This window comes from Vipera ursinii, assembly GCF_947247035.1.
Source record: "Vipera ursinii genome assembly, chromosome: 7".
Classification (NCBI taxonomy): Eukaryota; Metazoa; Chordata; class Lepidosauria; order Squamata; family Viperidae; genus Vipera; species Vipera ursinii.
Window position 1 is genome coordinate 74,892,440 of NC_139521.1, and position 21,061 is coordinate 74,913,500.

The window sequence follows — 21,061 nt, forward strand, 5'->3', positions numbered from 1 at the left end:
TTGGATGAGAAGCGAAACGTCTTCAAAGGAAAAACAAGATAGTCCAATTGCCTCCTGAAAAAGCACCTTTGGGATAACCGTGACCTGGATTGACTGAGAATTTCCATGGACAGCACTTCAAAGAAAAGCCAACTTGAAATAGAAGTTTCGAACTCGGGGCTGACTGCCCAATGGAGTCCTAGGTAGAGCTAATCAAATCATCGACCTTCAAATATCTTACATCACCCAGCCAGGAAGGTCGCAAATAGAGATCACGTGACCCCCAGAGGGCTGCAACTGTTTAAGTACATGCCAGTTGCCAAGTGTCCAAATTCGGATCATGTGACCATGGCGATGCTGCAACGGTCGTATGTGAGAGGATCAGCCGTAAGTCGCGTCTTTTCCAGTATCACTGTAACTTTGAATGGTCACTAAAGAAATGGCTGTAAGTTGGGGACCACCGGGCCCATCAACCGGAGGCAGATTGCGGGAGGCGGCGGGTTAAACCATGGTTTGTGAGGAGCAAAAATCGGAGGGCAGTAGAAGAAATGAAACAGTTAAAAGGAAGACAATTTAATTCGAATAGTAACAGTTATTTCATTATTTAACTGCTCGTTATTTAATGATTATTTAACAATAACCCAGCGAGGTCAAAAAAGTCAATATGGCAGCCAGGAGCTCTGCCTGGTTTTTGCACAAACTTTGTGCTTTTTTTTAAAAAAACAACCCCTACGGACATAATCCCAGGGGTTAACAAACCTCGGGCCCTTTAAGAAAGGTAGGCCTTCAAGCAGAAATCTTTTAAAGCTGTGGATCAATTGCCAGGCGTCAAAGTCCCTCAAGACGGGCAGGCCTATAAATTTAATTAACAACTAAATAAAAAAAGAAAGCCGATGGGTTTTGCAAAAGCCGGCTGCAGAGTTTGAGCACCTAACAACTTCACCAAAATTGCCCCACAATTAATGGGTGTGTATTTGCAGGCCCGCCGTAGGGAAAATCCTCCCAGATCGATTTGGAAAAGAATTACCATGAAGGTAGACTATATTTTTTAAAAGCTGTTTACAGGGAGTCCTCGGCTTACGACCGTCACTGAGCCCAAAATTTACGTTGCTAAGCGAGATGTTGGTTAACTGAGTTTTTGCCCCACGTTACGACTTTTCTCGCCACCTTTGTTAAGCGAAACGTCGCAGTTGTCAAATTAGCAACACGGTTGTAAAGTGAATCTGGCTTGCCGGAAGGTCGCAAAAGGGGACCACGTGACACACACTCCCCCAGGAGACTGCAACTGTCATAAATATGAGTCACTTGTCAAGCATCCGACTGTAACTCAGATGACGGTCATAAGTGTGAAACACCATCACAAGTCACTATTTTTCAGTGCCGTTGTAACTTTGCATTGTCACTAAGTGAACACTTGCAAGTCAAGGACTGGCTGTACTTATGGAGGCCTCCAGAACTTCAAATGCAAGAGCTAATCTCAAACCAAAGCAACCTGAAGTCTGCAACTTACTCATTCAATCTGAGCAAGGAGGTAACGTTTTGCACCCTCAGAACGAGTGTGCAATGACTAAGTCAGTTATACAACAACATAAAAAACCTTTACACACGAATGGCGGGTGTTGAAACGTTGCAATATCCACAGCTACAGGCATTTCTCCCTCTTCCAGACTGCAAAAAATTGAAATCTGCATGTAGGCCTTGAAACCCTTGGCAAAACAGCAATTTGGAAAATAATAATAATAATAATAATAATAATAATAATAATAATAATAATAATAATAATAATAATAATAATAATAATAATAATAATAATTCGCCATCAGTCAATTGCAAAAGGCAGCCTTACTAGGAACTGCTTCCATCCTGGGACGATATCTGTAATACCATCAAACATCCACATCTGCCTATTCCAGATCCTTGGGAAGGACTCGATAGGTAGACAAAAAGGCCAGATCCATTCTGAACATCTGGCTGACTGTGCGATGATCAATAGTAATCATCATCATCATCATCATCACATAGAAGAAGAAGAAGAAGAAGAAGAAGAAGAAGAAGAAGAAGAAGAAGAAGAAGAAGAAGAAGAAGAAGGAAAAGGAGAAGGAGAAGGAGAAGGAGAAGGAGAAGGAGAAGGAGAAGGAGAAGGAGGAGGAGGAGGAGGAGGAGAAGAAGAAGAAGAAGAAGAAGAAGAAGAAGAAGAAGAAGAAGAAGAAGAAGAAGAAGAAGAAGAAGAAGAAGAAGAAGAAGTAGTTTAAGCGCATTATTCTCTCCCAGTCTGCAAACACATAATTTGATCTAATTGAGGATAATTCCAGTTTGTTCCAAGCAACCACCTCACCACCCCACCTTAATGTCAGTTGCAGCACTTTTCGGAGGGGGGATGCAGGCCTGATTGAGGTTTAAATCAAGTAAGCATTGAACTAACCGCCTTTGGAGAAAAAGCGTCTTCGGCTTGAAGGTCTTTTGGCTTCAGGCTCCATTTTCCCCATAATGCAATGCAGGAAGCATGGAGGGAAGGAGGAAGAAAATGGCCCCTACTTGAATTTTCTCCAGCACAGCTTTCTTTAATCGACCTGTGATTGCATCTTCCAAAATTACCAGCTGGTAGGCTGGGAAGGATGAGATTTGTAATCCAACCTCTAAGAATTGGCCAGCCTAGGGAGAACTCTTCTAGAAGAATCCTGTAATGGAGGAGTTGCTTTGCATTTTTCCAGGCCTCAGAAGGCTGCACGGTTAGCTTTTGCACTCTGCAGCAGATCAGAGGTTTTATTTTGGACATGCACAAGCTGCAGGCCTTCGCTGCATTTATGCATGTTTTTGATGCGCCGCCGTGGCCACTGCAAAGGAGGCTAGAAGGAGGCTCACTTTGAAGAAGATGCAAAATAAAAAAGCAAACGTCTTCCGCGGCGTGAGTTTTGCATCCAAATATATTTTATTCTTTATACCGTTTCCCTCTTCCCCTTAAACTATTAACCGAATCCACAGTGGTCAGGATCAGGGTCTCCACTAGATGATTGACAGTCAGGCTGGAACTAAGTTAATCACCTAAAACGAGCAAACGTCCTCAACCTCTCCGCCCCCCCCCCCCAAAAAAAATAAGTTACCCAGACCTAATCCACATAGCAAAGGATAAGGTCTGCAAACACAAACAGTTAATTAAATTAACTGTCCCAGAGGAACTGCATGTTCACAAACACACACACACACACACACACACACACACACACTGCTCAAGTGTCACCATAGAATCAGCATGTAGACCTTCAAACTCCCCCAATAGCAGGAGTAGGCAACCTCGGCTCTTTTATGACTCATGGACTTCAACTCCCAGAATTCCTGAGCCAGCCACGCTGAGGGGAAAGGGGAGAGGTTTCCAAGCTGAGCCATGCTGGCTCAGGAATTCTGGGAGTTGAAGTCCACGAGTCATAAAAGAGCCCAGGTTGCCTACCCCTGGCCTAGGCCTAGGCCGCTTTATGACTCATGGACTTCAACTCCCAGAATTCCTGAGCCAGCCACGCTGAGGGGAAAGGGGAGAGGTTTCCAAGCTGAGCCATGCTGGCTCAGGAATTCTGGGAGTTGAAGTCCACGAGTCATAAAAGAGCCAAGGTTGCCTACCCCTGGCCTAGGCCTAGGCAGCTTTATGACTTGTGGACATCAACACCCAGAATTCCTGAGCCAGCATGGGGAACTAAGGCCCCTTTATGACTGGTGGACTTCAACTCCCAGAATTCCTGACCAGCCATGCTGAGGGGAAAAGGAGAGGTTTCCAAGCTGAGCCGTGCTGACTCAGGAATTCTGGGAGTTGAAGTCCACAAATCATAAAGGGGCCACAGTTCCGCATGTTGGCTCAGGAACTCTGGGAGTTGAAGTCCATGAGTCATAAAAGAGCCAAGGTTGCCTGCCCCTGCCCTATAGCAATCTGCTACTGTACCCCCATTTCTTTACAGCCACCCCTAAACGTAAACTGTTTTGCTTTTAGGAATATCACAGCTACCTAGATCTCATTTTTATTTATTCTTCCGCAGCCCTGGCTCGAGTTGGAACTATTCTTCTGATAGTAGGAAACCCAAATAATTTGAAAATGCACCAAAGTCAAAAGAATCAGCATGGAGGAGGAATTTTATACACAGCTTGGACCAGAAGCTGCACTCTTTTGTAATCAATGGTGTAGTTCTGTGCATCAATTCTCAGATTCAATCAGGGTGTTTTTTGTTTTTTCCCCAAACGTGGCCCCTTTAAAATGGATGGACTTCAACTCCCAGAATTCTCAGACAGCCGTGGTGACTGGGGATTTCTGGGAGTTGAAGTCCACCCATTTTCAAATATTTCTAATTAGGAAGGTCCTTCCACTTAAATACAGATAACCAGCATTATTATTATTATTATTATTATTATTATTATTATTATTATTATTATTGTTATTGTTGTTATTGTTGTTGTTGTTGTTGTTATTAATAATAATAATAATAATAATAATAATAATAATAATAATAATAATAATAATTATAATAATAATTATAATTATAATAATACAGATTGCCATTTGGAACACAACACACCAATTATCGCAGTCATAGAGAACCAAAGCGTACAGTTGATTGATATCGCTGTACCGGGAGATGCCAAAGTCGAAGAAAAAGAACTGGAAAATATTATGAAATACCGCGACCTGGCCATCGAAACGGCGCGATTATGGATGAAACGCGTAACAGTGACGCCCATTGTCATCGGGGCACTGGGAACTATGTCCAAAAACTTTGCAAAACACATCAAGAAACTGCAGCTTCCCGCAATAACTCCAGCAAAGCTACAAAAAACTGAGCTACTCGGGACATCTTACATTTTAAGGAGATACCCGGTTGATACCTAGGATGCTGGCAGCAACCCTTGTCGACTGTTAGTGCCAGTCAATTTGAGTGTTCAGTTGACCGAGTTTCATGTTTTATGAATAAAAGTTTTATTATAACAATAAAGTTGGAAGGGACCTTGGAGTCATCTAAAAAAGCTGGAGCCTTGTAAAAGTTTGTCTTGTACTGGAGCCTCAAAAAAATGTGGGATTGCAACTTTTTTTCTCAAGGAGGGCCTAAGGCTGAGCGTCCGCAGTGGGCAAAAAAGTCAAGGTGGCGGTCACCAGGATGTGATCAAGGATCTACTACCCCTTTTTATCTGCCTCAGTGACTGGAGGGGAATAAAGCACGTTTACCCTCATTTTGGCTTTTGCAAAGTCTCAGCGAGAGCTTGATCTCCTTCAAAAGCAACGTTTCTCAATCTCGGCCGCTTGAAGACAGGTGGACTTCAACTCCCAGAATTCCCCAGCTAGCAAAGCTAAGTGAAACATTCATTACGTGAATTTTACCCAATTTTATGTCATTTCTCGTCACAGCAGTTAAGTTGATCACTGCCGTTGTTAAGTTAGTCAGATTAGTGAATCTGGCTTACCCATTGACTTTGCTCGTCAGACGGTCGTAAATATGAGTCAGTTGCCCAAGCGTCCGAATTTTGACCACAGGACCGCGGGGATACTGCAACTGTTGTAAGTGTGAAAAAAAAGGTCATAAGTCATTCTTTTTTCCCCCAGTGCTGTTATAACTTTGAACGGTTACTAAATGAACCCTTGTAAGTCAAGGACTATCTGTACTTACCTCAGTCCCGCCAGGACACGTAAAATTCCGTGCCGCTGAATTCTTGCATTATGGCTTATTATTATTTTTCGTTTTTGAAAAGGGGGGGTGTCTCAGGAGGTGACAGAAAACCCCTTGGCTGATGGGGTTGAGGCTATTAAGGAAAGATTTGTTTTTATTTATTTATTTATTTTATTAAACTTACATGCCGCCCTTCTCCCGTAGGACTCAGGGTGGTTCACAAGGTTTTTTAAAAACAATATAGCAAATTACAAAAATGAAAAACAATTAAAATGATTACATTAACCTTGAAATAAAAACCCCAATTAAAATACAATTGAAACCCCAGTTATTTACTCTCAGTCCTGGCCGGAAAGCTCAAAGAGCCAGGTCTTCAGGTCCCGGCAGAATGAGCGAAGGTCAGGGGCAGTCCTAAGCCCTACAGGCAGCTGGTTCCAAAGGGCCGGTGCACCCACAGAGAAGGCCCTTCCCCTGGTTATTGTCCGCCGGCAATCTTTTACCGGCGGTACCCTGAGAAGACCCTCCCTGTGGGAGCGCACGGGATGAAGGGAGCATGATGCCGGCAGCAGGTGCTCCCGTAGGTAATCCGGACCCAAGCCATTTAGGGCTTTATAGGTCATCACCAGCACCTTGAATCTCACCCGGAAGGCAACCGGAAGCCAATGCAGCTCGTGGAGAAGAGGTGTTACGTGGGAGTATCGGGAAACCCCCATCACAACCCGCGCGGCTGCATTCTGCGCCAGCTGAAGCCTCCGGGTGGTCCTCAAGGGCAGCCCCATGTAGAGAGCGTCGCAGTAGTTCAATCGGGGAGGTCACGAGCGCATGAGTGACTGTGCGCAGGGCATCTCGGTCCAGGTAGGGCCGCAACTGGCGTGCCAGGCGAACCTGGGCAAAGGCCCCCAGGATCTGGTTAAAAGTTGGATGGATGGGTCACCACCAGGAAACCTTCGGGCTGCAAACTAGAGTAATCTGAGATTGGAAACGCAACGCAGATGGAAGCAAAGCGGCCCAGAAGTGAATTTGGACGCCGACAGGATCCTCAAGGATCTAGTTTGGCTGGAGAAAAAAATGTTTATTTTAATCTTACTGAGGGGGAAAGGAAAGGAAGATGGATTTCAGAAACTCTTGATTACATTTCAAGCTCTTTGGCTCTCTGTCTTGCGGTCTTGTTCTTGGCCACTTTCTTTGACTTATAAAAAAAATATCTATAACTATATCTATATATATACTATATGGATCTGGCATGTTCCCAGCACTTTCTACCATCTGCCAAAAAAGACTAACATAACAACAGAATTTGGTTGCTGCTTTTCCTCTCATACAAAGGGCTTCTGGAAAAGAAACAATAACGTGATCAGCTGCCTCTAATTGCCATTTTTGGACAGGTTTGGTGGCAGCTACTGGCTTAAAGCGTGAATTTAAGGCCGGTAGGGAGAGAGAGAAAAAAGATGCAGAAAAGGGACCTTTGTTGACAGAGATTGGGGAAAAAAATAATAATCTATCAACCTGGCAAGGTAGATGGGCAGGTGATCAAGTCCAGGTGTGGAGCCATTCCAGCATCTGATCTTACATCCCAGTCTTGGCACTTAAAGAGAAGTGAACTTCCAAAACATTTGGAAAAACAGAGAGAGAAAAAGGAGGGAGGGAGGGAGAGGGAGGAGGTAGGGAAAGAAGAAGGAAGGAAGGGAGGGAGGGAGGAAGGAAGAGGAAAGGAGGAGGGGGACAGCCCCAAGGAATCCATCTTACTTCATACAAGGGACAGAGAGATCCACAGGCTCACAAAAATTGGTGTGGAAAAAGTAGCCCATGGAAGGAAGGAAGGAAGGAAGGAAGGAAGGAAGGAAGGAAGGAAGGAAGGAAGGAAGGAAGGAAGGAAGGAAGGAAGGAGAAAGGGACAGAGGGAAGGAATGGAAAGGAAAGGAAAGGAAAGGAAAGGAAGGAAGGAAGGAAGGAAGGAAGGAAGGAAGGAAGGAAGGAAGGAAGGAAGGAAGGAGAAAGGGACAGAGGGAAGGAAAGGGAAGGGAAGGGAAGGAAGGAAGGAAGGAAGGAAGGAAGGAAGGAAGGAAGGAAGGAAAGAGAAAGGGACAGAGGAAAGGAAAGGAAAGGGAAGGGAAGGAAGGAAGGAAGGAAGGAAGGAAGGAAGGAAGGAAGGAAGGGAATGCAGGAGAAGAAAAGAGAACAAAAAAGGGAAGGGGAAGGGAGGGGGAAGGAAGGAAGGAGGGAGTGAAGGAACTGGAGAGAAAGAAGAAAGGAGAGACCAAGAAAGAAAAAGAAAGAAAGGAATGGAATGGAAGGAAGGGAGGGAGGGAGGGAAGGAGGAAGAAAGGAAGGGTAAACGAAAAGAAACTAAAGGGATAAAGAAAGGGAAGGAGGTAGAGAAACACCTGGAAGAGAAAGTGGAAAGGAACTGAAGGTGACAGGAGAGGAAAGAAGGTTGCGTGACACTCTGCCACACAGCCATTTTAAATATTTTCTTCCAAAAAGCAAAGGGATTGAACCTCCCCTGAAAATAAGGGAACTTTTTAACAGCTGAAGCGGGAGAGAAAGTGGAGAGCCTCCGAAAGTGGAGGGAGGAACAAGCACCGTCCAGGATGAAGCTCAAAGATAAAAACACTGGGATTTGTTTTGACTCCGGGCCATAAGGAGGATGCTGCGGTTGCCCGGGCAACAGGAGAATTCAGGGACCTGCACCCTCCAAGGATGGGTACCTGGAGGATACAGTTTGGAAGGGAGCCAGAGGAGGCTGTAAGGCATTCCTAAAACACCTTGAACACCTGCCGCTGGCGTGATGCTTATCGGAGGCTTTGGACTGCAACAACCATCATCCCCAGCCTGCGTGGCTCCCAAGAGACCCAGAAGGTAGCAGAATCTGAAAAACAGCCCAGAACGTCCCACGTGGGCTGCAAAATCCTTTCGAAAAGCGGCTGGATTACAATCGTAAGCGAGGGAGGTTTATTACGTGGAACTTTCCCCCTTAAGCCCTCTCCTTCTTTCCAACCAGCCAGACTTTTAACAGGAAGAACAGCAAACTCCCAGAATCCCCCGTGCTGGCTGGAGCATTCTGGGAGTTGAAGCACCAAAGTCGAAATGCACCGCCGTGGGCTGTCGGGGCACGTGGCACAAGACTGAAAGCGGGGGAGTGTAAACCAAAGTCGACTTTCCTGGTTTAGGGTTGATTTCTTGCATAGACAGGCAAAGGAAAAACAGATAGTAGTGAATGTTTGTGGCACAGGTCCTAGGCGCTCTCCGAGTTTGGGGGGGTTCTCTTGCAGAGGTTTCCATGACCCAACTAGGTAACGTCATCAGTGCTAGAAGGGAGTGTGGTTTGAGGAAGAGGAGGAGGAGGAGGTGGAGGAGGACTGTGGGGTCCTGGGTGCTCTCTGAGCTTGGTGGTTTTCTTGCAGACGTTTCATGACCCAACTACGTAACATCATCAATGCTAGAAGGGAGAAGGGTTTGCAGAGAAGAGGAGGAGGAGGAGGAGGAGGAGGAGGAGGAGGAGGAGGAGGAGGAGGAGGAGGAGGAGGAGGAAAAACTGTGGGGTCCTCGGTGCTCTCTGAGCTTGGTGGTTTTCTTGCAGACGTTTCATGACCCAACTAGGGAACACCATCAGTGTTAGAAGGGAGTAGTGGGGTTGAGGAGGAGGGCTGTGGGATCCCTTGGTGGTCTCCGAGTTTGGTTGTTTTCTTGCAGACATTTCATTGCCCAACCAGGTGACATTTTCAGAAGGGAAAGGGGCTTGTGGATGGAGGAGAAAGGAAGAGATACTCTCTTGGTGGTCTTTTTGCAGATATTTCATGACTCTACTAGGCAACTTCCTCAGTACTAGAAGGGGGTCAGGTTTTTGGAGAGAGGAGGAAGAGGAGAAGGAGGAGGAGGAGGACTGTGGGGTCCTTGGTGCTCTCTGAGCTGGGTGGTTTTCTTGCAGACGTTTCATGACCCAACTAGGTAACATCATCATTCCCAGGAGGGAGGGGTGTGTGCAGAGACACCCCCCCCCCCATCCCTTCTAGCACTGATGATGTTACCCAGTTGGGTCATGAAATGCTTGCAAGAAAACCACCAAGCTCAGAGAAGTCCACCGTTCAACCTGAGCTACAAATGTTTTCTTCTGTTCATTCCATGTCTCTGCATTTTTCAGCCTCATCCTATTCTCTTTCCTCCCACCCACCCCCCCACCCCCCACCCCCCGTGGGCTTCTGTGCAGGACCCACAAGTGCCATTAGCCCCCCAGACGGTCTCCTTCCCAAATGGGACTCAAGCTCCCTAAGTCCTTTTAACAAGGCGACCTAACAGGCCGCCTTTTCGGCTCCCGTCCCCCAGGGCGAGATTATGGTTTCCATTAGCCTCTCCTAAAACTGGGCTGTCTTTGGGGAGGGATTTGCGTCTCTTCCTAATTTAATTTGTCTTCGCATTAAATGAAACAAAATCCAGGCCGTGGATATAAACAGCCGGAAAGTTAGACAGTCCGATGCCATGAAAAGTTCTAGATTAAGCCAGAAGTGGGCCAAGAGACTTCCAGCTTAAACGGGAGGGGCTGCAAACTTTTCCAGAGCTGGGGAAAAAAAGAGAGAATAAGCAGGACGATAAATAAAGGTTTGTTATTACCATCGTTATTCCTGTTGTAATTACTCAGCAAATGAAAGAGACAGCAGTAAACAACCTAGGGAGCAAATTAAAACCTGTGTGCAGGAAACATCATTAAAATCAAAATTGTAATCAGTCGAGAGGACCCATAATAAGGATAAGTGCGGGGGTGGGGGGGGGAGAAAATGAAGAATGCAATCCAAATATAAAAGGGAAGGGAGGGAGGGAGGAAGGAAAAGAAAAAAAAAGAAGGAAGGAAGGAAGGAAGGAAGGAAGGAAGGAAGGAAGGAAGGAAGGAAGGAAGGAAGGAAGAAAGAGGAAGAGAAAAGGAAGAGAGAGGAAGGGAAAGGAAGGGAGGGAGGGAAGGAGGAAGAAAGGAAGGGTAAAAGAAAAGAAAGTAAAGGGATAAAGAAGGGAAGAGAAACACCTGAAAGAGAAAGAGAAAGAGAAAGTGGAAAGGAACTGCATATGATATGAGAGGCAACAAACACACTCATTTTAAATATTTTCTTTCAAATAGCAAAGGGATTTAACCTCCCCTGAATAAGGGAACTTTTTAACAACTGAAGTGGGAGAGAAAGTGAAGGGCCCTCTGACAACAGAGAAACAAGCATTGTCCAGGATGTAGCTGAAAGATAAAAACAGGAAAGAAGGAAGGAAGGAAGGAAGGAAGGAAGGAAGGAAGGAAGGAAGGAAGGAAGGAGAGAAAGAAAGAAAGAGTAAGGGAAGGGACAATAAATAAATAAATAAATAAATAAATAAATAAATAAATAAATAAATAAATAGAAAGAAAGAAGAGAAAGGAAGGAAGGAAGCAAGAAAAAGAGAAAGAAAGAAAGAGGAAGGGAAGGGAAAAGAAAGGAGAGAAAGAAAGTAAGTGGAAGGGAAGGGGAAAGGAAGGAAGGAAGGAAGGAAGGAAGGAAGGAAGGAAGGAAGGAAGGAAGGAAGGAAGGAAGGAAGGAAGGAAGGAAAAGAGAAAGAAAGAAAGAGTAAGGGAAGGGAAAATAAATAAATAAATAAATAAATAAATAAATAAATAAATAAATAAAAAGAAAGAAAGAAAGAAAAAGAAGAGAAAGGAAGGAAGAGGAAGGGAAGGGAAAAGAAAGAAAGAAAGAAAGAAAGAAAGAAAGAAAGAAAGAAAGAAGAGAAAGGAAGGAAGGGAAAAGAAAGGAGAGAAAGAAAGAAAGTGGAAGGGAAGGGGAAAGGAAGGAAGGAAGGAAGGAAGAAATGATTGGGAAAAGATTTCAGACTGAGGAAAGGAGAGCGTCACAAGTTTGGTGCTGATGCGGTTTCCGCGGCAACCAAGGGCAAAGCATTCCTCTCCCCCCCCCTGCCTTAACGGTCCCTTCAGAAGTGCCCAAACGCTGAAGCTCAAAGGAAGTAAATCCACCCGCCTCTTCTTCTTCTTCTTTTTTTTTTTTGATCTGAGAGCGGCCCGGGTGCAATTCTTTAAACTCCCATTTGATTGCAAATTAATTATTGACGCAATTTGGCCAAAGGAATCAAAGCGCCGACACCAGAATTGGATTAAAATCAAACTGAGCCACAGCAGATGCTGCTCTGGGATCCGTTACGAGCCCGTGGCCCTTTCAGCCACGGCAAAGGATTTTGTGCCCTTGCTGACGGATGGAGGGGAGTTTTTCACCTCAAGGTCACCCCCCTTGGGGAGACCTCCGTGGAGCTAGGTCAAAAAAGTCAAAATGGTGCCCACAGTCTGACTGTTAAAATCCCAGTCACCAACCGAACTGTTGTGAATTGAGGACTGCCTGTGACAGCTGGACTAAAGAATTTGCTTTTTTATATGAGTTTAATTTACAGAGGGAAGGAATTAAGAAAGGGGGGGGGGGGAGAAGGAACACAAAACAGAGGAACGGCTAGGGTGAAACCAACACAACTTTTGTTACTTATGACCACAATTCCGGACACAATTTCTGTTTCTAAGCAAGGCGGCTGTTAAGAAGTCTCAACCCATCACAAGTAGTTCCTCGGCTTATAACCAGAGTGGAGCCCAACATTTCTGTTGCTAAGTGAGACAGTTGTTAAGCGGGTTTCCCCCCCCCCCCCCGTTTTACAACCTTTCTTGACACACTTGTTAAGTGAGTCGCTGCATCTGTTAAATGAGTAACGCGGCCGTTAAGTGAATCCGGCTTCCCCATTGACTTTGCTTGTCAGAAGGTCGCGAAAGGGAGATCGCGTGACACACCCACACACCCACACACCGCGGGACACGGTGACCGTCGTAAGTGTGAACCAGTTGCCAAGCCTCTGAATTTGGATCATGTGACCGGGGGGGGGAAAAATGCTGCAACGACCGTAAGTGTGAAAAACGGTCGTAGGTTGCTTTTTGCAATCCCGTTGGGACTTTGAACTGTCACTAAATGAATGGTTGTAAGTCGAGGACTATGTGTATTTGACCTTTTTGCCCTGGTTGATAAGTGAATCACAGACTCATTGTTCCTTGCTGGCAGCATTATTTACTTCAAACGCACTTGTCTGTTTTGAGGTATCCCAGTTTATCAGGGTAAAAATTGGGAGACTGTGAGTTCTAATCCTGCCTTGGGCATGACAGAAAACGGGGTGACTTTGGGCCAATCATCAGGAGAGTGTGAATTCTAGTGCCGCCTTAGGTATGGAAGCCAGCTGGGTGACATTGGGCCAGTCACCAGGAGATGGTGAGTTCTAGTCCTGCCTTGGGCACGACAGAAAACTGGGTGACTTTGGGCCAATCATCAGGAGAGTGTGAATTCTAGTGCCGCCTTAGGCATGGAAGCCAGCTGGGTGACACTGGGCCAATCACCAGGAGACGGTGAGTTCTAATCTTGCCTTAGGCATGAAAGCCAGCTGGGTAACTTTGGGCCAATCCACAGGAGACGGTGAGTTCTAGTCCTGCCCTAGGCATGAGGCCAGCTGGGTGCCCTTGGGCCAGTCCCTTTCTCTTAGCCCTAGGATGGAGGCAATGGCAAACCAGCTCCAAAATCTTGCCAAGAAAAGTGCAGGGGGCTCGTCCAGACTTTTTTTCAAGAGTCCAAACGGATCTGAATAGAAGCACGGAGATCATTTCCTTTGATCGTTTGAGGCTCGGTGTTCATTCCCGCTTAACCTTGCTCCGCAAAATTGGACGGGAAGAGAGCCAGGAGAAAAGGATGGCTTGGAGGCATTATTTAGTTCGGCCTTTGGCTTCGGAAATGTGTTTTTTTTCCCCCGCTTCTCCAAGGCAGGGGCAGAAAACAGCTCTCTGTGTCTCCCCATGAACGCTACTTTCAGGCTGGTGGGAAACGCAGCTTGGGCAATAATAGGGATTATGGCTTATTTCAGTAATATGGCTCACTTCGCTTGGCTGCCGAACCGGGCAGAGCTGGCAGGAACGTGGAGACGGATGAAAAGATGGGAGACGGTCACTCTGACCCGCCCCATCCTTGAGCCAAATCCATTTTGCTTTTCTTTAACGGGAGGAGAACCGTTATTCGGCTGGCAAGGTTAGAGGCAGGGAGGGGATTTTTATAAGGTCAGGCTTAGCGGGTTACTGAGCTGATGGCGGTCAGCTCGGTCTGCTGAGCGGAGGGGCGAAATCAGAAGGTCCTTCCCTGCTTGCCGAATCCCCTCTTTGCGGGACCAAGGATAATAACCTGGCTTGTGGGAGACGCTTGCTTGGCGGCGGTTTTCCGCTTAGCCCAGAAGGAGACCGAAACCATCATTATGCTAGGCTTTTGGAGGGTGAACTCCAATGAAGAGAAGGGAGGGAGGGAGGGAGGGAGGGGAAAAAAGAAAGGAAGAGAGGAAAGAATGAAGGAAGAGAGGGAAGGAGGAAGAAAGGAAGGATGGATGGATGGATGGATGGATGGATGGATGGATGGAAAGAAAAAGGGAGGCAGGAAGGAAGGAAAGAAGGAAGGAGAAAGGGAAAGAAGGAAAGAAGGAAGGAAGGAAGGAAGGATGGGAAAAAAAGGAGGCAAGAAGGAAGAAAGGAAAGAATGAATGGAAGGAAGGAAGGAGGGAGGGAGGGGAGGGAAGGAAGGAAAGAGGGAGGAGGGAAGGAAAGAAAAAGGGAGGCAGGAAGGAAAAAAGGAAAGAAGGGAGGGAGGGAAGGAAATAGGAAGGAAGGAAGGAAGGAAGGAAGGAAGGAAGGAAGGAAGGAAGGAAGGAAGGAAGATGGGAGGGAAAAGGGTGAGAGAAAGGAAGGGAGGGAGAGATGGAGGGAAGGAGGAAGAAAGGGATGGATGGAAAGAAAAAGGGAGGCAGGAAGGAAGGAAAGAAGGAAAGAGAAAGGGAAAGAAGGAAGGAAGGAAGGATGGGAAAAAAGGAGGAGGCAGGAAGGAAGGAAGGAAAGAATGAATGGAAGGAAGGAAAGAGGGAGGAGAGGGAAGGAAAGAAAAAGGGAGGCAGGAAGGAAAAAAGGAAAGAAGGGAGGGAGGGAGGGAAGGAAATAGGAAGGAAGGAAGGAAGGAAAGATGGGAGGGAAAAGGGTGAGAGAAAGGAAGGGAGGGAGAGATGGAGGGAAGGAGGAAGAAAGGGATGGATGGATGGATGGATGGATGGAAAGAAAAAGGGAGGCAGGAAGGAAGGAAGGAAAGAAGGAAGGAGAAAGGGAAAGAAGGAAGGAAGGATGGAAAAAAGGAGGAGGCAGGAAGGAAGGAAGGAAAGAATGAATGGAAGGAAGGAGGGAGGGAGGGAAGGAAATAGGAAGGAAGGAAGGAAGGAAGGAAGGAAGGAAGGAAAGAAAGAAAGAAAGATGGGAGGGAAAAGGGTGAGAGAAAGGAAGGAGGAAGGGCAGATCCAAGGAACGGTCCCTCTTACTTCGAACAAGGGACAATCAGACACACCCACAGGCTCACAAAAATTGGTGCTGAAAAGTAGCCCACGGACTGACTTGCGTTGTACAGACACAACCCCAAGCGCACACGGGAAGCCCTGCTGCTTTTTCAAAGCTTTGCTGAAACGAAGTCGAGGTGGTGCTGAGGCAGCAGAAGTCCTGCCCTTCTTGATATTTTTTTTCCCCCCTAACCCAGACGCAGGCTGTGGGGACGAGATCCCGCCTGGCCAAACAGGCATTTGTCTCCCATCAAAGGCTGTGGAGCAAACCCAACGTGGCTTGGCGTCTTTGGGCAGCTACAGCCCGTGGTTGACTCTGGCTGCACCTTGAGCCAGCAGGACCGCTGGGCCCTTCTCACGAGAGAGGTTTACCTCTGCAGCTCCGGGCACGTCGTTAGGTTGTGTGAACCCATTGATCTTTTTACTATACGGTTGAATGAACACAGAACCTAGAATAATAAAGTCGGAAGGGACCCCGGAGGTCTCCTGATCCACCTTTCTGTTCATGCAGGAGACCCTAGAGGCCATTCCGGACAAATGGCTCTCCAATCTCTTCTTAAAAGCCTCTAAGCGATGGAGCACCCACAACGTCTGGAGGCAAGGAGTTCCACTGGTGAATTGTTCTCATTGTCGGGAAATTTCTCCTTCGTTCTGGCTTGCTTCTCTCCTTGATTGGTTTCCATCCGTTGCTTCTTCTACTGCGTTCAGCTGCTTTGCAAGATAAATAGACCCCCCTCCTCCTCTTTTGGGGGGGGCAGCCCCTCAATTATGGGAACGCTGCTATCCTGTCCCCCCCCCGGTCCTTCTTTTCATTAAACTAGAGTCTCCTTGCAACCGTTCTTCGTATCTTTTAGCTTCCAAGGGCCCTGATCATTCTTAACCCGATTGCGCTTTGGAAATGCAGGGAGGGAAAAAAAAAAGAGGTTAATTCAATTATTGGGCTGAAAGTCTTGTGAGACCTTATCGTCCTGGTTTGCAAACATGACTTAGCATTCTGGGAATCCCAACCAGCGTGCTTTATTAACAAACCATAGATGGAAGCAACGACGGCATAGTGTGGCCAGGGAAGACTTACAGGCAGCGTCACATAGCATAGGTGTTCACCTTTCTTCCTACAGTTTTATGGCTTTGCATACTTTCACAAAATTGTTCCCGAGAAAGATTAATTGCTGCGTCAAAGGAGGCCTTCTCCTGATTCCGCCCCCGCAGGTATTTTTACCTGTCAGAGATATGCAAAATGTGCGTGCGTGTGCGTGTACCCACTTTTTCTTCTTAAGGAGAAAAGCATCCGCAGAACAAAATAAAAACAGTTCAGAGATATGCAAAATGTGTGTGCGTGTGCGTGTCTATACCGTAGTGGCCAAAATTGTGGAAACCTTTTGGGAAAAGTGTACAGTAGAAAATGCCACCTTTTGGTTAAGTTTCCACCAGTTTTTCTTTTTTATCCCATTTATATCCCGCCCTTCTCCGAAGACTCAGGGCGGCTTACAATCTAAAGCACAAATCAATGTGCTTAGCAATAGCCTTCGTTTTATGTATATGCCTGCTTATTAGGGCTTTCGCCCCCCCCCACAAGCGGCATTATTACAAAGTCAGCTTAATTGCCCCCAACAATCTGGGTCCTCATTTTACCTACCTCGGAAGGACGGAAGGCTGAGTCAACCTTGAGCCTGGTGGGACTCGAACCTGCACTAATTGCAGGCAGCTGGTGTTACTTAAGGAGGCATTAGCCCACTGCTCCACCAAGGCTCCTAGTTCCTTTATAACTGTAGCCTTCTTCACTTAATAATACTATTTTACATCGCTTTCTGGGCAACCAGTCAACTCTTTGCATCATTACGTTCATTTTATTACATTTTACAAGCTCACTAAATGAAAGAACTCTCTCTTTATATATAAACTAATCAGAGAGAGAAGCAACCTGGAACTAAGGAGAAATTTTCCTGACATGGAGAACAATTAACCATTGGAACCACCTGCCACCAGAAGTGGTGAATGCTCCAACACTGGAAGTCTTTAAGAAGAGACTGGACAGCCATTTGCCTGAAATGGTATAGGGTTTCCTGCCTCAGCAGGGGGTTGGACTCCTGACCTCCAAGGTCCCTTCCAACTATTCTATTCTATTCTATTCTATTCTATTCTATTCTATTCTATTCTATTCTATTCTATTCTATTCTATTCTATTCTATTCTATTCTATTCTATTCTATTCTAAATTCTGTTCTGTTCTACGCTACGCTATGCTATGCTACACTATTTCTATTTCTATTTCTATTTCTATTCTTCTTTGAAGACGTTTCAATTCTCCTCCAAGAAGCTTCCTCATTGCTTGTTTTCCTGACAGTAAGAACAATTAACCAGCGGAACAACCTGCCTCCGGAAGCTGTGAATGCTCCAACACTGGAGGTTTTTAAGAAGAAACTGGACAGCCATTTGACTGAAATGGTGTAGGGTTTCCTGCCTGAGCAGGGGGTTGGACTAGATGACCTCCAAGGTCCCTCCCAACTTTATTGTTATTCTTTTTAAGTCGAAAAGCATCCACAGAACAAAATCAGTGCAATCCAGCCAGATACTTAATTCTGTCTCCCTCTTAATCATGTCTTCACTCCAATTTTCTACGCCTGGGACGGAGAATAAATCATCGGTTTGCTTTAAGAATCGCTGCCAGAAGGTCCTAAAATCGGGTTTGTGGGCTTGCAAACAGGGACTGTAATTCGGGGAACCGCCTGTAAGGAAGGACTTTTTTAGTTCCAGCTGTTTTTCTTGACAGGAATGGGCTAACTCGCCGCGGGACAATTCCAACAATTCCAATTTATTTATTTATTTATTTAAAAGAGTTTAAAGACTAACTTGGTTCTTGTCGTGCACATGGCATTTTGTCCCTCCTTTCTTTAATTCTGTTCCACCCTCTCTTCGGTGTTAGGGTAACTTCTGTCCTGCAGTGAGTTGGCCATGGAGGGTGGTCCTAGATTCTTTTCTTGACACCCCCTCCCCAGAAAATCTTCACCCCTGCAAACCGGGCCAAGCACGTTTTCTCTCCGATCGAGGTTGCATTAACAGGGGTCTCCCAACTCGGATTTCCCCACTGTTGGGATTCCTCGCCAGCCCATGGATCCGGCAGCTGAGTCTGGGGAATCAGAGGAAGAGGAGGAGGTGGGGCCTGGAGTGACATCAAGAGTCAGAGGAAGGCTCTGAGGAGCTCCACGACTTAAAGTCGGACGAGGAGCCCGGCCCCTCTACTCGCGCTCAGGCTGAGACACGGCTGCGCTGGGAGCCTGAGTTGGACGGTGATGAAGCACAGCTTGGACAAATCCAGGATGCACGACAGCGCCGGCAAGAGAAGCGAGTAGGACAGAGGAAGGCAATGGGGCGGCTCCAAAGGCAAAGGAGAAGGCATTAGGGAGCCATGCCTGGGCTGAATAATAAAAGGGGAGGTGTGGGAGGTGCTGGTTGCCAAAGGCAGCCATTCATGTTGAGGATGGAGTTTCTGTGAACTGTGTTTGTTTGCCTTGGATGTTGACTCAGGTCTGTGAGAATAAAAAGGGGTTGGTTTTTTCTTGTGGTTCCTGCCTGTTTCTTGGAAGAGGCGTTTTTGCTTGTGAGCATAGCAAGAAAGCACGTAGGCTGGGACAGAACAGACACGGCTCTCCCAACTCAGCAGAGTTGTGGACTTCCCCACATGCTGGCCGGGGAATTCTGGGAGTTGAAGTCCGCAAGTCTTAAAGATGCCGAGTTTGGAGACGCCCTGCTTTAGGAGGACGCCTGCAAAATGCCAGGTGTAGATTTTTTTTCAACTCCATGGTAAGTTTGCTCCAGCAGTCAATTAATTCCCCAGCTCTTTGCACTCGCCCATCCATTGACAATTTGGAGACAACATCACAGCCCTGAGGTTTGGAGGCTGTGCTGAACATCACTCTGCTAATGTATCGGAATCATTGCAAAGGTTCAGCTTCAGCCTTTCCCATTTCTGGCCCTGCCAGGTTCATTGGAGCTTTTAATTGCTAGCTGCTTTTTCCACCACTGTTTTTATTGTGCTGTGGCATCGCAATTCTGGGCTACAAGAAGGAGACATGCAAAAGGTGATTCCTTCTTATTCCGTTTTGGAGTTTGGAAGAGCTTTCTTCCTCTTTGTTCTTTCTTGTTCATTCTTTTTAGATAGGTGGATGGAGGGATGGATGGATATAGATTAGATTAGATAGATGATAGATAGATAGATAGATAGATAGATAGATAGAGATATAGACATACAGATAGATAGAAAGACAGACAGACACAGACAGACAGACAGACAGACAGACAGATAGATAGATAGATATTGGTTGATATAGAAATATTGATAGATAGATAGATATAGATAGATATTGGTAGATGATAGATGATAGATAGATAGATATGGATGGATAGATAGATAGATAGATAGATAGATAGATAGATAGATAGATAGATAGATAGATAATTGGTAGATGATAGATATAGACAGACATACAGATAGATAGACAGAAAGACAGACAGACAGACAGACAGACAGAGACAGACAGACAGACAGATAGATAGATAGATAGATATTGATGATATAGAGATATTGATAGATAGATATGGATAGATAGATATTGGTAGATGATAGATAGATAGATAGATAGATAGATAGATAGATAGATAGATAGGGATGGATGGATAGATAGATAGATAGATAGATAGATAGATAGATAGATAGATAGATAGATAATTGGTAGATGATAGATAGATATAGACATACAGATAGACAGATAGACAGAAAGACAGACAGACAGACAGATAGATAGATAGATAGATAGATATGGATGGATAGATAGATAGATAGATAAATTGATAGATGATAGATAGATAGATAGATAGATAACCTTTAGTGTCATTTTTTACTGTGGACACACTGGCACACATTAAAAATTAAACTGTTGTTTGCTCTCAAAAGTATACACATACATCACATGCATATAAACATGCTATGAACAACATATGTATATACCTACACCCTTGCACATAAATACACATAAATATTAATCACTGTCCATCTTGAATATATAGCGGAACGTGAGACTTCACAAGGTTGATACTATAGGGAACAAAACCGTGAATGAACTGTGGCTTGCTTCCTCCTTCCGCAAGGGATGGGTTGTTGTTTTTCCCCCCAATGCTGCATTTCCAATTGCCCTGGTTTTGTACAGGTAGTCCTCAACTTACAACAGTTCAGTTAGTGACCACTCGAAGTTACAGTGGCACTGGAAAAAAGGGTCTTAGGACCTTTTTCACACTTACAACCGTTGCAGCATCCTCCGTGGTCACATCTATCAAGATTCGGATTCTCGGCCACTGACCCACATTTGTGTGTCCCCGGGGGTCCCGTGATCCCCTTTTGTGAACTTTCTGGCAAGCAAGTAAGTCGAGGACTACCAGTACTTAAGAATAAAAATCTGAGATCACAGAGGCAGAGGTAGAAATGCATTCTTTGGCTCTCCTCTGGCCACCTTCCGAGAGACCCGCGTGGATCCTGCTTGCTTAAGAAGCTGGCGGTGCCCTCAGACCGAGCTTGGCTCACCTGTCGCGTTTTCTTGTGGAAATGGGTGGTCATCGGCTGCTTCGGGGATGCTGTATGTTCCTGGTGGTCTCCTTTCCCCACTGTACCTGCTCCAATAGTCTTGTTTTGGGGCTCAAGTATCTGCTGAATCCCTCTGTTCATGAAAAAGAGGAAGGAAGGAAGGAAGGAAGGAAGGAAGGAAGGAAGGAAGGAAGGAAGGGAGGGAGGGAGGGAGGGAGGGAGGGAGGGAGGGAGGGAGAAACTAACAAAGCAAGGAAAGGGACAGAAGAAGAGAAGAGGGAAGAGGAGGAAGGGAGTGAAAGAGGGAGAAGGGGAAGGAAGGGAGGGAGAGAGGGAGGGAGAGGGAGGGGGAAGAAAGGAGGAAGAGAAAAGAACAAAGCAAGGAAAGGAATGGAAGAAGAGAGGGAAGAGGAGGCAGGGAATGAAAGAGGGAGAAAGGGAAGGAAGGGAGGGAGGGAGGGAGGGAGGGA

General features: G+C 45.9%; 1 long non-coding RNA gene across 1 annotated transcript in view; it reads right to left on the reverse strand.

The window, feature by feature from the left end:
* Positions 1–20,636, reverse strand: part of LOC310643140 — a 51,460-nt gene extending 30,824 nt beyond the window's left edge. Inside the window, exons 1-2 of the long non-coding RNA XR_014493019.1 lie at positions 20,592–20,636; positions 5,416–5,504 (exon numbers count right to left, since the gene is read on the reverse strand). This is a non-coding gene — a long non-coding RNA (uncharacterized lncRNA). The remainder of the gene's footprint in view (positions 1–5,415; positions 5,505–20,591) is intronic.
* Positions 20,637–21,061: the final 425 nt, after the last annotated feature.